The sequence below is a fragment of the Halichoeres trimaculatus genome, unplaced genomic scaffold (genome assembly GCF_033239565.1).
Source record: "Halichoeres trimaculatus isolate MK-OKI-2021-1 unplaced genomic scaffold, fHalTri1.1 fHalTri1_scaffold_1, whole genome shotgun sequence".
NCBI lineage: Eukaryota > Metazoa > Chordata > Actinopteri > Labriformes > Labridae > Halichoeres > Halichoeres trimaculatus.
Window position 1 is genome coordinate 39,086,172 of NW_027437179.1, and position 13,586 is coordinate 39,099,757.

Consider the following 13,586-nt stretch of genomic DNA (forward strand, 5'->3'; position numbering starts at 1 on the left):
GGCCATAGCAGGCAGCCAGACACACAATGCATGGCGCACAGAGAGAAAAAATATATGCATCTTGCCTTTACCTATGAGGCCAGGACAAACAACGTCCTGTACGGGACACACCTCTTTTGGCTCAACCCTAGTATCACCGTTAGCTACATGGTTATTATGAGCGTTTTGAAAAAGTAGCAAAGTATTGGCCATCTTATAAAAAAACATCAACATCATAGGAAATTTGTTAAACCCTTTGGTTTCAAGTGAGGTCCCAGCATATCTTTGTTTTAAGCGCTGTGTGGGACACCTCTTCACTACACGTGCAAAACCAAAGGCTAAAGGGTAGACTGAGGGGCCGTTTACACAACAACGGTTTTAGGGTGAAACACAAAAGTTTTGTTGCGTTTTAGCCATGTGTTTACACGAAAACGGCGTTTCAGCCGACCTAAAACGCAAACTTTTGAAAACAGCCTCCAGAGTGGGATTTTTTTCTGAAACGCTGCTGATGCCGATCTGTGTAAACAGTAAGCCGGAGTTTTCAGTGGAAACGCTGACGTCACACTCCGCCTCGCAAGAGCACGGTGGACTACCGTGTTGTGCTTGTGCTGCTCAATCTGCTGAATCTGCTGACTGTCTTTTTACAAATTGTGCATCTGTTGCTCCACTTTTTAACTTAGCATTCACCAATACACCAGATGATCAGCTCAATTCTACTTCAGTGGAGATCTCATAAAAGCGGTTTCGGGACAAGACAGTTATGACACCACCTACAGGCCTGGCATGCTTACTGCAGCGTTTACAGTCCAGTAGATTTTTTTTCACAGCGTTCTACAGCGTTTTAGCATTTTCAGATGAAACGTTGTCATGTAAACGGGGCCTGAGGATTGGCCCTAAATCTTATACTGTTGTAAAGCGTGTTTATCTCTTTTAAATGGAGCTACATTTGTAAAGGATGTGCCTTTGTGGGGAGAGGAGCAGAGCTGAGGATGTGGGTGGTACCCATGAAAAATTTGCCAAAGTCTTCTCTACTGATGCCAAACAGCTGATTCTACTGTTGAGTCTTGGTCGGTCTTGTTTGTCATTTTTCATCGTGTATGATTGAAGAAACAAAACAAATCGTAAGTTTATCTACCAGTATGGATTTTATGTCCATTTTAAATTAAAAAAATGTTGGCTTTAACAGAATAAAACACGTGGACCAATCTGCAGCAGTGAAAACCCTGCAGAGTCAGGATGATCTAACAGAAGCAGTGAAGGCATCATATGAAGAATTCCTGCAGAAAGCTTTCAAAACAAAGCCGGACAGCATCACGGCGGGTTTCCTGTGTGTTTGTTTCTGCAGCCTCTGACATTAGATAAAAGCACAAAGCAGTGGAGGTGGGCCGGGCCTCCTGCTGTGTTTTCAATGAATCATAATTCCCCCCACATAGCCTTTACTGGAGCACATCATGTCCTGTTGTTCCCTCCCCCATCAGCTGCAGCAGCCTCCTCATCCTCTTTATGTCCACTTCACCTCCTCGTAGTTCGCCCACTGCTGCCCTGCTGCTGCTGTTTGGCTCTTTGCTCCCGCCGCTCCTCCGTCCCACTCCCTCTGTCTCTGCCTCTGTCTCTGTCTTTATCTCAAGGTTCATTTCTCCGTCATGTTGCGAACACTGTGGGTCCTGAACGTCTCAGGCTGTCACAGTTTGTCACGCTTGATGTGCGATGTCAGAATAATTACCCAAGTCACAGAATGAATGGCTGCATGTTCTGGGGTCATGTCTCACCGTCTCTGTCTCTCTGTTCGTCTCCTCTGCAGAGCAGGGGTTAGCAGGGCATGCTGGGAGGTGAATCAGAAGACATTCAGAAGAATTTTAATTTGCTTTTAAGTTTTAATTAACTTAACCTTGTCCTCTGTTTCATTTTACATCACCCACTCTTCTCTAATCACGACTTGATTTGGGGGTCGCTTCATTGTTCCCGTAAATCTCAGAAGGTAAATTTTCCAACCGGCACCATTTCAGCTCTGTGAGATACACGACATCCTTTTGTTTGATTTGGACTGTAAAGGAGCAGTAAGGACTTTTTCACTGCTTTTGAAACACTCTGGTTCCTATAGCGAAGACTTTTGACTTACACAGTAAAATGAGATAAGCAGCAACGAGATAAGAAATTAGTTCCTGTGTTCAAACTCACTGATTCTTTTGGCAGTAAGACATAAAATAGCAAAAAGAAGGAGTTTTCTTTATTTTTGGATGATTATCTTTTGAAATATTGTTTTGTTAGCTTAGATTTATCTGCTTCCAGCACAGACTACAACATTTTACAACAGTGGGCGATGGTGCATGTGGGAAACGCAGTCCTGACTTTGTCCACAGGGGTCGCCAGAATCAACACAACATAAAACCTGTTTACCGTCATATCTTGTCTTTTATGTTTAAGTCACCTTTTTGTTTCATCAGTTTTGTCTTTCATGTTGATCTTATCAAGTTTTGTTTTTGGTCTTTCCTCTCACTTCAGGTGACGTCATGTCCGGCCGTTGTGCTTGTCATCCCTGCTCTTTGTTGTTTTCACCTGTGTCCCTTTACCTCATGTATTTAACTCTGCGTCTTTCCCCTGTCCTGTGCCAGTCATCATGTCATGTCTCGTCATAGTGTCTGCCTTAGTTTGTGAGATGTTTTTGCTTTTTTTTTCCCTCCAGCGAAGCTGTGATTTTGTTTTTAAAGGGGACATATCATGCTGATCCCTGATTTAATACTTACATATAATTTAATAAATTTGAAAACAAGACCTTACCCCCCCTTGAATTTTCAAAAAATGAGATATTGTGTTTTTTCTGATATCCTAGAACGAGATTTGATGCCTCTGAAAATAGGTCATTGCCATTTGGCCGCGAGATTTCGACCTTCATGACGACACAAGGATCCTTTCTTTTTATTGGAGTAATCTGATAAAGCAGCTCCTCCTCTGTGATGTCAGTTAGTCACACAACCGCCACCGAGGGATACACCCACCAAGAGCCGACTATAAACGTATAAACTATACATGTTACAGTACCGGTTTGACTCACCACACTGAAGCGTCCTGAGATGATCTGTGTCCAGGTGGATTTTCTTCCTCCTGAGCTGCAGAACCGTCCGGGTCTGACTCGGGGTCCAATACAAAAGGACGTATCCTACACTCTGCCATTTTATGAGTGCTATCAATGCCTTACGGTGAAGTTTGGGCAAACAGCAAACTCGCTCGGTCTGCCCCACTTAGCACAGAGGAAGAAAAACACAACCAAAGTGAAACTAAACGCCAAAAAGATAAAACTTTTTCCTAAACAAGGTTGAAGCTTTGGCTCAACTTTCACTCGCTTACAGGACCTTGGAGAGCAGCTCAGCCAAAGAGCAACGCAAGTTAGCTTTCTGCTAACCAGGTATATGTCAAATACCTGTGATTAGCTTGTGCTAACATGCTAAATCAAGTGCACAGCTCTTGAGTCTCTCCCATGTAGACCCTCAATGCTGCAGGTGATTGCTGGGATAGTGAGTGTGTTCACGTAGTCACGGTTTAAGCAGTGGGTGTGTGCTGCCGCTGGCACTGAGCCAAGGAGGAGGAGCCCAGTTTGGATTTATGTTTGCTAACAAGTAACAAAAACTCCAGCAGAAGAAGTTGTTTACTTTCTTTCTCCTCCAGTCAAGCTCCAACATCACACAGTGAGAGTTTTCCTTTCATCACGACTGTCTCTCAGTGTTTAGCACATCACTGATGTGTTCGTGCTCACTGACATAATTTCTCACTCTGGAATCAGCAGGCTGAGTTAGTCTGTCTTTTTCATTATGTATTTTGCACTTTCACTTTAATTATCCTGCGCCTCGGGGGAAATTTCCCTCCCAAGCCCTGTGGGATTACTCCTGAATCACATGCATATTTCTGTCTGTCTGTTTTTTTAATCCTGCTAACTTTCATAATCAGTCATTTTTGTTTGTTGCCTCGTGGTTACAGCAGTCTGGCATCTGTAGATTCTTGTCAAGAGAGAGAAAGAGGACGAGATCTGGGCATCGCCGGCGCCGCATCATGACTCAAACCGCTGGAGCGTGAGCAGTGTGACCCCGAGGGCCCGGGAATCTCGACTGCATTTGCATAACAAAGTCTTAAACACACACAGTGATTGGAATTGCTATCAGTCGGGGGATTTTTGTGGATGATAAATATGCACTGGGTATAAAACCCCAAACTCAGCTGAATGAGCGACGCGCCCTCAGTGCTGCCCTCCATCCTTCCTCCATCCTGCTAAAACAAACAGAGCCTCATCTGAGCTGTTATCAATGCTGACAAAGATCAGCTCTGCATGTGTGAGTGTGTGTGTGTGAGTGTGTGTGTGTGAGCTCTGACTGTGCATAGCTTGCAAAAAATGATGACTCAAAAGTGAACTTGCAGATTTTCCAATTATAAAACTGCAGGACGTTAAGCGTGGCTGACATTTGCACCCGGAGCTGTCCGTTTGTGTGAAGTCATGCCCTGCGCTATATTAAGTTACTGATTCTTTTTTATCACTTTTAATCTCTTTTTAAAGGTTTCTCTGGGCTTTCACGCTTCACTGTTAAAGTTTGGGTGAGGATGCTGTTGAGAAAATAAATAAATTATGGAGAAAACTTTATGAAAAAGGAAGTGAGGCTTAAAGGGATAGTTCAGTTTTTTTGAAGTGGGGTTGTATGAGCTCTACGTGACCACTAAGGACATTAGATACAGTAGAAAGTTGTCTCCTCTCCCTCAGTAAGACACAAACTGTAATCGATGGTGACGAGGAAATAGGCGCAAACAGAGAAAGACGGTACCAAATTCAAAGGCTATTTTCTCTGCCTACAAGAACTAAAATCAAAAAGTAATACCACAGTTTAAGAGTACACTACATAAAATATTTTTTAAGTGCATGAAGTCTTCGGAAATACAAACATTTATCCAGACCTAGCTAACTGGTCATGTGTCCTTCCGTGCAGCGCTAGTGCGCTCCGTCCCCCCTCCTCCTTTCAGCTGTAGGGAATGTAAACAAGCTATGCTTTAAATTATTTGGCTGCTTTGTATTCAAGTCCTCTTTTTTCTGAAAGGTTTCATTTTCAATAGTTATCAGAGGTTAAAACAAGATTTTATGTCACATTTAACAATGATTGAAAGCTGCTGTTCTCGTTTAGTTTTTTTCAGGGTTAGGAAAGTACGTTGTGAGGGAGAGCCATGAAGACATTAGACTCTCAGAAGAAAAATAAATGAATATTTTTGTCACCCAGCTCCACTCAGATTCTCTTAGAGTTGCTCATAGCTCGACTACGCAGACTCTCGATGCACGATGGCGGCCCCTCTGGCAAAATAGTGAAACAATCTATGAATACAGCTTTATTATTGTTTAGTGCTGTAACCTGAGGCTGTGCAGAGACGTGCTCACAACAATGTGATTTTTCTGTGTATGTGTGTGTATTCACAGCTTAAATAACAAAAAATCACACTGGAGTCTTCCTTGAAGTGTGCAACAAGAAGGTATGCTAACAATTTTTTAGATATTCTTTCTCCTTTGCACTAAAACTTTTAAAATTTGCATTTTTGCCACGTCTGTCATAAATGCTGCGATGACTAGATCTCCTCTTCGACCTGCAGAGTTTTAATCTTTTTATCTAGTGTCTTCCTCTTCTTATCTAAATCCCTTTCTGTCTCTTTGTCTTTAAATAATGCCGACTCTTGTAGTAGATGTATAATATCTTAAATATAACGTAGGCCTTATCTTCTTCACTTTCTTCCTCCTGGTGTAAAACACTGACTTCTGCAGAGTAATCTCAGGGATTTTACTCACTTTTGTGCTCGTACATAATCACTGTTTTGACTTACAATGACATTCCCAGAAAAAAAGCTGCCAGCTCCATTTCAGGAGTTTAACGATGAGGAATTACGTGCAGCAGAGAGAATGCAAAGGATGTTATCATTCTGACCTGATAGTCTCTGTTGGATTGAAAACAAATTACCGTCACTGATCACGGTTAAACTCGACACTAACATTCCCGTCACCGTCTAAAAAGTCTCATTTGTACGTTACCTTGATATCACCTCTGTTATTTACAGAATCACAGTGTGTTTCTGGTGAATTCTCAGTCTTTTCCACCTTAAACTGGCACAGCCCCTGTTTCTAAAATAATCCTGGAGTCCTCCCCGGGTTGCAGCGTTGGTGGCGGGGCGCCAGGTGGAGGCAACCCCTGTGGCGGAGGAGAGGGGGGTGGTGGTTGCAGGAAGAGACTCTGAGCTGGCATCATTAGTGGTGGCACTGAGGTAATGAACACTCCACAGGAGCAAGGACAACAACACCAACAGGAGGGCTGAGCTCACAACAGAAGGAAGAGGTAAAGCTGCAGAGACACCGTCCTTTTGTCCTTCATTTACAACTAAATACACCAATAAAAGAAGTATTAAAATGTATTTAACTGTTTTGACTTCAGATATCACCAAAAACCAAGATACAACATAGGTTATACCAAGCAGGACTGGATTGATTTACAGCATGTCTAGGTCTCTATGACAACACCACACCGGCTGACAAAGTTTAGTAGTGAGGAGAGAAATCTGTGTTTTTCTCTGCTGAAAAAAATTTCTGTGATTAATTTTGTAGTGATGGTGGACTCGAGCCAAACTGTCAGACAGAAAAAGGACAGAAGAGCAGAAGAAAGATAAACAGGAGAGAGATAGAGCACGAGTTAAACTGTTTGTGCTAATGTTGATTCCCACCCACATTCAGCAGTTATTCTGCAGTGGTCTGTTTAAACCAAGGTTATAATAGTTTTGGATTTGTCATTATAGTTTAGTTTTAGTTAGTTTTGAATTTTTTTTCCATTACAGTTTAGGTTTAATAAGTTTTAGAGCAGGCATTCTAGTTTTTATTTAGTTTTGATTTTTGCAACAAGGCTTAGTTTAGTTTTAGTTTAGTTTCAGTTTAGTTTTAGTTTTTCATACCTTATTAACCAGGTGCAGGATTCAAAAAGGTCAGAGTAAATATTTTGTCATACTGTTTATTTTCAAGTCCAACATAGTGCTCACTGCTCAGTCAATGCTGATACTGAACTTTTGGCTGCTGCCTTAAACACAAGAAAATAATATAAACTTAGTATAAAAAATATACATAAATTATATAAAAATAATCTAAACATAAATTACGTAAAATTAATATAAACTAAAACTATATAAAACAGTATAATATGAGCTTAAATAGAAACTTGGACTCTAACAAGAAAGACAGACTTAAAAACAATTAAAGTCAGACTCACATGCAATTAAACTATTACAGATGCTCTGATTCATTGCTCCACCACGTTTTGTGTGAGCACAGCGCACAGCCAGTCAGTGCAGTAAACAAGCACGTCTTAGTATGTCACTATGATGGTGCTGTATGGCGCTGACAACTGCTGAAAACTGTCGTAAAACTGGTTGGGAAAATGTGTCAGATTAATTTAAATCCTAAAGGCTGTTAACATTGTCAGAAACTAAAACTAAGGGAATTTTCTGTATAATTTTAGTTAGTTTCAGTTAGTTTTGTGAACACAAGATACAGTTTTAGTTTACTTATCGTTTTTGTTTTCTTTTTTTGTTTTTATTAGTTTGAGTTAACTGCAATGTATTTTAAATTTCAGTTTTCGTTTTTTGTTTCATTTTAGTTAACTATTATAACCTTGGTTCAAACTTGAGAGTCTATCAATAAAATAAAGAGTGAGGTTACGTTAGCTCTGATTGGTAGATGACTGGCAGGACATAACCAGGATTTATTAACGTTACACGTTACAGACATGTCTCAGAGCACCGGGCTGCCAGCTGTGCTTAATATAAACAGCTACTAAACTACGGTACAAACTGACAGTGTTCAGTTTTTTTCACGTTAGCCTACAGAAACATCGTAGCTCTGGGCTGCCGATAGCACTACATATAGCCAGGTACTACAACATTTTGCTTGATGTCACATTTCAAAACCATATCGCTACATAAACTGGGCTTACTCACACACACATGAACTCACTTGGTACACACACACAACCTTGGACTCAACGGTTTTGAAGGCTCTGTCACAGTTCAGCTGTAGAGGGCAATGCGCTAGCGCCCAATAAGGCCGCGTGCACGCCCCCTCGTGGCTGAGCAGCGACACTTGTGCAAGTCTTCGAGCTTTTGTCTGTTGTTTTTTTCTTGATCTCAAACTACGCCCCCTGTAGGGAATAGTCTGGAATTGACCTTTTTTCCCCCCCTCTTTTCTCCCAATGTTGTTTTTTCATTCTATCGCAAAGGACTGCTTGGTAGCTGGCAGCTCCTGGGTTCATCCCATTTCTGTGCTCCCCCATGTTTGTTTTCTTATATGTCTTGAAAGGGATGTAACTGAAATGAAATTTCCCCTTGAAGGGATCAATAAAGTGTTCTGATTTTGATTCTGATTTATGACAGTCAGTCTGTTTTTTTTTATCTGAGAGAGGGAGTGGCCTGAGTCTTTCACATCATGACACATGAGCCGTGCATGCTCAATACCTTTACAGGTAGGTACATCAGAGTAATGCCAGTGGCCCAGTGCAACATTTTACGCTCAGAAGGGAAGATATGTCTATCTCATTCTATGGTGACTTTTTTCTCGCTGTTGTCTTACTGCCCTCTACTGGTCTGGTGGTGTTTTGCAAGTACCCCTATATTTCTCCTTCATACACCATTGTTGTCCCCAAATGCCTAATATAGTTTATTTCTTTTTTCAGCTGCTCTTATCAATAAAAAGCAAAAACATCAGAAAAATAACTAAATAATAACCTAGGAAACAAAAAATAACTCAGAGCACCATTTTTCAGACCTCAACTACTCGACGCCACATTCATCAAACTTGTTATCTCTGGCACGAGCTTTAATTACAGCCTCAAATTTGGAGCCAAAACAAGCCTGCTGACATTGTCTGGGATGATTTTTCAAACTCTGGGTGAGCTGCGTCTCAGGTGCCAAAGATGACAAACTAATCCATCTCCTCATTAAGAGATAACTAATCTTGCCATGCTAAATTGGTGGAATTTCCCTTTAATGTTACTGAAATGTCCTGTTTGAACACATTAAATGAGAAGTTTTTGAAGAAGTAAACATGTCTTGTTTTCCTTAGTTCCGTCCTCTTTGTTTTGGACACTTAGGGCTTGTGACACTCAACAGCAGGTTTTGCTCAAGTACAGTGGGGAAAATAAGTATCATTACATTTATTTCCAAAGCTGCCATTCAAACAAAATTTCTCCCAGACATTGGCATTAACTCAAATAATCCACACATGAAAAGAAATCACAACGTTCAGGTCCATAAATAATGATTATTTGGAATAAAGTACGATGACACAGGAAAAAAGTATTGAACACACCATGGAAAGGCTGAATACTTTGGTAAGGAAATGCACCAAACCACCTGAAACCTGTCAGTAATTATAACTTGAACTTCCAATTAGTGCAAACCAACATCAGCTGGGCTAGAGCAAATTGATGATCCCATAAAAAAGGTGTTTTTTTTCTCCAAGCAGTTAAATAGCACACACCTCATGATGGGTAAAGGCAAAGAGCTCTCTGAAGACATTCACAACCTGATTGTTGCTCAGCATCAGAATGGAGCTGGTTACAGACTTATATCAAAGCACCTGAATATTCCAGTCAGCACTGTTGGGGCCATTATTCACAAGATAAGATAAGATAAGATAAGATAAACTTTATTGTCCCCGGAGGGAAATTTGTCATGGACAAAGTGCAGTGCTGCTCACATCTGATGCACATTCGCTCATACGTACATTCATACTGACAACAGAATACAATTAAAATACAAAACCATGCCTGTTGTAAATAAATAAGTAACTGAGTAAAAGCTGTGTTTGCTGTGGCATGCCACCAATGACACAACATGTGAATAAATACAACAAACCGGTACAGTGTTAAAATCAGTGCCAATAAAAGGAGATTTAAAAGATTGGTGGGAGAAAGAATAAGAACCCCCTTCTTGCTCATGCACTAGACTATTGTGTTATGTCACCGCTGATTGTTTATTAAGTAAAGTTATGGAGGTAGGGAGGAAGGAGAGTTTGAAGCGATTACTTTTCGCTCTACTGGCTCTGAACCGTCTTCCGGAGGGCAGTAACTCATATTCTGAGTGGAGAACATGGGAAGGGTCGTTTAAAATATGTTGTGCCCTGCTGACAACTATTTTTTCAAAGGTAGTTTGAAGGGACAGGTAATCTTTTTTGCCTATCACTTTCATAGCGCATTTAAGCAGTTTGTTGATCTTCGATTTGCACTGAACAGATAAGGAGCCAAACCAGGCTGCCATCCCATATCTGATCAGGCTCCCCATAACAGCGTTATAGAAAGTCAACATCACATTCTCACTGACACCAAACAATCTGAGTCTACGAAGGAAATGCAGTCTCTGGGCAAGTTTGGCACACAAGAAATCAACATGCACATCCCACTTTAGTAAGATGTCTATCTGAATGCCCAAATATGTGTAAGACTCCACCTGCTCAATTAGACTGTGACTTATTAAAACAGGGTCATGTGATCTAACTGCCCTTGGATCGAATATCATCTCTTTAGTTTTGCTAGTGTTCAGAATGAGATGATGTTCCTCACACCAAGCCTGAAATGAGACAACCTCATTTAGGTAGACAGAAGGGCAGCCATCAACATGCAAGAGGCTAAGAATAAGAGTGTCATCTGAAAATTTTATGACAAAGTTATCTTGATGACTGGCTCTGCAGTCGTTTGTGTACAATGTAAATAAGAGAGGGGAGCTCACAGCTCCTTGGGGTACCCCTGTACTACTTTTTTTAACCGCAGAGAGTGTACCATTTACATTGACTTGTTGTGACCTGTCAGTCAAGAAGGAGTAAAACCATTTGATAATCACAGGGTTTACCTTTAAGTTGAGGAGCTTCTCGGCAAGCAGATGGGGTCGGACTGTATCAAAAGCTGAGCTAAAATCTGCAAATAAGACTCTAGCATAAGCCTTTGGGTTTTCAAGGTGCTTGCTTATGAGATGAGACACACTAAGGACTGCGTCCTCAGTGCTGCGACCCTTCCTATATGCAAACTGCAAAGGGTCAAGAAGAGGAGAAATCACTGGTTTGATCATGTCAACAACGACTCTCTCAAAACACTTCATAACAATACAGGTTAACGCAATAGGTCGAAAATCCTTGTTCTCAGAGGGACATGACACTTTAGGAATGGGAACGATAGTAGACCTCTTCCACAGTGCTGGAACAGTGTGGCTGTCAAGGGACAGTTGAAAGACAGGGCACCAAGCCTCAGTTAATTCAGATGAACAGTGTTTTAACAAGCAAGCAGGCAAGCCATCTGGCCCCACAGACTTTTTATTACACACTTTTTTAAACACAGACTGAACCAGCCAAGGATCAATTTTCACTAAGTGTGAGTAATCAAAGACAGGATCTAACTCTTCTAAGGACGTAGGTGAAGAGTTATATGTATCAAAGCGTAAGAAGAAGTCATTTAGATCGTTTGCCTTGTCCAGGTCATTCATTGTGATCAGCTGTCTTTTTGCTGGGTTCATGTTAGTAATCTTCTTCATAGAGTCCCAGAGTTTTTTGTTGTCCATGGAGCTGCAGCTCTGTTCAATAACAGCCCGATGCTTCTCTCTGGACTTGTGTAGCAGCACCTTAATTTCTTTTTGAGCAGCAGCTGCGCCCACCCGGTCATTGTTTTTAAAAGCATGTTTTTTCTTGTTTATGCAAGCTTTAACCTCCTTGGTGATATAAGGTTTGTTGTTAGGGAAGTGTATTACCTTTTTTGAGGGGACAATACTGTCAACACAAAATTTAATGTAGTCTGTAATGGTTTCAGTTGCCTCATTTAGTTCTTGATTATGGAAGATGCTCCAGTCAGTGCATGAGAAACATCCTCTTAAGGTCTCTAAACTGTCCTCAGTCCACTGCAGCACTGACTTGTGCTGGGGTTTGCTAGATTTCAGCAGGGATTTGTAAGTGGGTATAAGGTGAATTGTCAGATGGTCCGAGTTGGAGAGAGGAGGTAGAGCCTTTGCTCTGAATGCACTGTTGATGTTGCCGAAACATTTGTCCAAAACTTTGTTTTTGCGTGTTCCACATTTGACATACTGATAGAATCCAGGAAGAGAGGGCTCCAGACGACAGTGGTTGAAGTCCCCCAGGACAAATACAGGGGCTCCTGGAGAGCGCTGGAGCTGATTGTGCACACATTCTGCAATGCGATTGGCCGCTCGCACTGCGTTACTGCTGGGGGGGACGTATGCAGCGCAGATGACAACATTCCCAAACTCTCTGGGCAGATAAAAAGGACGCATGGATATGCATAGTAGTTCGAGGTCTGGATCACAAGACGTTTCCCTGACAGTTAGCTGTTTACACCATCTATCTCTCACATAGACACATATACCTCCTCCTCTAGATTTCCCCGAGGCTCCGTCTCTATCCGCCCGCACACAGGAGAAACCCTCCAGCTGGATGAAAGAGTTCGGAATGTCTTTCCGGAGCCACGACTCAGTTAAAACCATGATACAGGACTCCCTGAACTCGTAACAATGACGAGTGTTCAGACGTAGCTCGTCCATTTTGCCAGCCAGAGAACGTACATTACTTAGAATAATAGAAGGGAGCGGAGGCTTGTTACCCCTCCGTCGCATGCGTTGTCTGACGCCCCCCCTCTGACCCCTTTTCCGCCGGCGGGGTCCGCCGTCCGTCGATCGTCCCCTTAACTCCTCCGGTAGATAGTCCGGCTGCCTGTCCCCTTTGTGTCGGAGGGCGAGCAGAGTCTCCCTCGAGTACACAAGATGCAGATCGCTGTTGGCTGGCGAGAGTGGCAGACCCTGGCATAGGAGTTCGCCAGCCACCAGTAAGAGTAAAAGCCAGTAAAGAAGTGTTGACATGGTCCAGACACACACCGCTTCGCCGAGGGGGTATGAATGTGTATGACCAAAAGTTCCAGGCTAGTTAGCCATGCTAGTTAGTCATGCTAACTCACTTGCTCTTGCGTCTTGTTACTAATAATTGTGTGCCCCAAGAAAGACACACTAGGCACTTGCCAAGAACGCTGCACTTGACGACAGAGTGACTGATTATAACAATAAAAACAGTCAAAACAAACAACACGCAGCAGCAGCCACAACAGAGTCCGTGTCGCCAGCAGGGCAGCACCACCTTACCATCAACAGGCCACGCACAGGAGCTCCTTGAAGATTTCTGACCAGGGAGTCAGAAAGATAGTCAGAAGAGTACTAAACGAGCCAAGGACCACCCTGAAAGTGCTCCAGAAAGACTTGGAGGCAGCAGGTACAATTGTTACAGAGAAAACAATAATCAATGCACTCCACCGCCATGGCCTCTATGGACGCTCAGCCCACAAGACTCCATTCCTCAAGAGAAGGCATGTTGAAGCTGGTTTAAAGTTTGCTTAACAGCATCTTGACAAGCCTGTAGAATACTGGGAGAATGTTGTCTGGTCAGATGAGACCAAAACTGAACTTTTGGGCTGCCATACTACAGACCATGTTTGGAGGAGAAATGGCACTGCACATCACCCAAAAAAACACTACACCAACAGCAAAGTTTGGAGGTGGAAGCATCATGG